Genomic DNA, 2715 nt, shown 5'->3' with positions numbered 1-2715 from the left:
CGTAATCTTTCTGGAAAGTTTCCCTTCAGGTACATCCAGTACCCCGTACAGAACACTACCAGCTGTCAGGAAATGCTGGTGTGAGGCTACATGAAAATGCACTGAAATTGCGAGATTGCACGGAGCTGCACTACCAAGGAAAGCTCTAATCCCTGAAGATAAAAAAACGGACATTCTAACATACCCAGAAAAGGGTCAAGCTTCATATGAACTTTTTTGTAGGAGAGCGTTACCTTCAAGTCAACAAAATCAATTTGGGATCATATGACTAAAATTTTTCCGACTGGATGGATAAAAGTTGAGTCAAGCTTAAGGAAAAGGTCATCAAACTCCGTGAGGAGTGCCAGCTACTAGGAAGATGCCTTGTCATCTAGAAGTCCCGCCCAAGGCTCGTCCTCAGGCTTGAAGAGATGATAGAATGAGCAGTCATTCTCTGCTCTCTCTTTGCTGTTGATGTGTCATTTCTCCTTCCTGCAGACAAGTCGAGCTTACTTTATCAAACTGCAGCCATGAAACCTTCACAGTCGACTGTGCCTGCATTAGCAGATCACAGTCCAATTTTCAGATCAGAAAATTAGATGATGATTTACACATCAAATTATCAAGAATCAACTGTGATGACCAATAAGATCCATAAACAATTACCACGTGTCCTCATTGTGGATGGCATGGCCATCGTCCAAAGCTTCAAGAAGACTCCAGCCATGACTACAATTAGGCATCCTAATGGTGCCTTTGTAAAAAGAATTGCCTGCATGATGCATGAGTACACAGAGGGGGAAGTTATATTTGATCAGTACCTTAGATGAAGTCTGAAAGAGAAGACAATGACTAAGAGGGCCAGATCATGTAATGTTGTGAGGATTGTTTATCAGGTTCGTGATAGTATGTCTATCGATGTCACTCAGTGAGTTGCTTTCATCAAATGAGACAAAGCAAGGACTCGCTTTGCATCAACTGAGGCCCTTTTAGAATCTTTCCATAGAAAGCAGCAGAAGTTTTTTGTGATCAATAATAGTCATCATCCCACAAACCATATCCAACGAGATTCGAGAACCATGAGGAGGCAGACACTCATTCCACTGTATGTGAGAGATGCTTTCAAGGACTGCACATGGTGTGAGGTCTGTGTGTTGTCACCCGATACTGATGCGTTCGTCCTGCTTCTAGACATACATTTAGGAGTTGGGGCTCAGCTCAGGTTCAACACAGGAAAAGGTGCTTATCTCCGAACAATTAACATTATGGAGCGTGTGTGTCTGCTTGGGACACGCAAATCACAGGGGCTGTTAGGACTCCACAATTTCTCAGATTTGGGTGGAAAATTTGTTGGCATTTCGCTCTTGATGCTCACGATCCAATCTTCGATTCTTTCATTCGTCTTGGAAAATGTCCTTTGTTATACATTCATCTTGCTGATGAAGAGCTTCTCGCAGAGTTTACTTCCTAAAGTTCCTGTCACAGAAAATCCCTCATCTCCGCTGGCAACTCTTCAGTACTATGAACCTAGAAGGGGAAATGTTGCTCCCAACGTGGATTGCCCTTCTCTCTCTCTATTTGATGCGAACAAGTGACAAAAGTTATGCAACAGCATGGGTGGTCATTTGAAGAAGATGTGTTCTTTCCAGTGAAGTATTTGTCTTGTCCAGCTCCCAATGCACTCACTGAAATAGTTAAATGTAGTTGTAAGGGGACATGTAAAGAAAACTGTTCATGTGCAAAAAAATTGTCTTGTGTGCACACCATTGTGCCCAAAATGGTGTATCAATGTTTGTGCCTACGATGACGAAATTGATGATAATTAAAATTGAATTTGCTTTTATTTTTCAGTTTGATAAATTTATGGCTGCTTATAATAATTTGCAACTATTGTATTGTAGCATGGCTTGTTTTAATTCCATATGATTCATGAAACTGTAATCCCCATTGTCAAGAAAATTGTGTTTCCTTTCTCATAGTGCTGTCTCTTCATCTGATTTTGATGATTCTCCTGCAAATATTTTATCTCCTTCATGAAGATTAAGGTTTTTGTTTACCATTTATTTATCTTTCTTCGTTTGTCTTTTTGTCTGTCAGCAAGTTTAGGCAAAAACTAGTGGATGGATTTTGATGAAATTTTCACTTCTCTCTTTTTGGTCTGTGGTAGGTCTCTGCCCACAGACCTACCACAGACCAAAAAGAAAATTTGCTGTGGATTGGGAGCATGACTTGGGTGTGGCTTTTTTAGAATAGGTCTTGGCCCAATGAATAATACGTATTTCCTTAGTGGAGATTTGCCCTTTCTGAATGTGTTCAGTTAGATTGTGCATCGAGATGCATAATCCTTATTTCAAAGTAAAGTCAATTCATGACTCAAATTGGCCTTGATCTTGATCGAATCAGGTGACCTTGACTTCGAATTGCCTTGCAAATGTTGTCAAGCAACTCAGCATTATCGAAACCTCTCTAAAAGACACCCAGATTACCAATATCGACCAAGGAGTTGTGGAGATAGCGGTTTTCCTGACTGGGATTGTGGTCATTTTAGATTTGCCCCGAAACAAGACTTAGCGGGGTCGAAAAAGGGTGAACCCTGGGATTTTCTCAATATTCGAGACCTAAAGATGCCAAAACCACCCTGAACTGAATTTGACCGATCGGCCGATGGATTTTCTTTGGCACTGCCTTTTTTATGTAAGATGTATCGACGAAATTGGAGCTTGTCTGACTTTGATG

The sequence above is a fragment of the Penaeus monodon genome, chromosome 15, assembly GCF_015228065.2.
Source record: "Penaeus monodon isolate SGIC_2016 chromosome 15, NSTDA_Pmon_1, whole genome shotgun sequence".
Lineage (NCBI taxonomy): Eukaryota > Metazoa > Arthropoda > Malacostraca > Decapoda > Penaeidae > Penaeus > Penaeus monodon.
The sequence above is the reverse complement of the archived record's forward strand: the minus strand, read 5'-3'. Positions refer to the sequence as shown.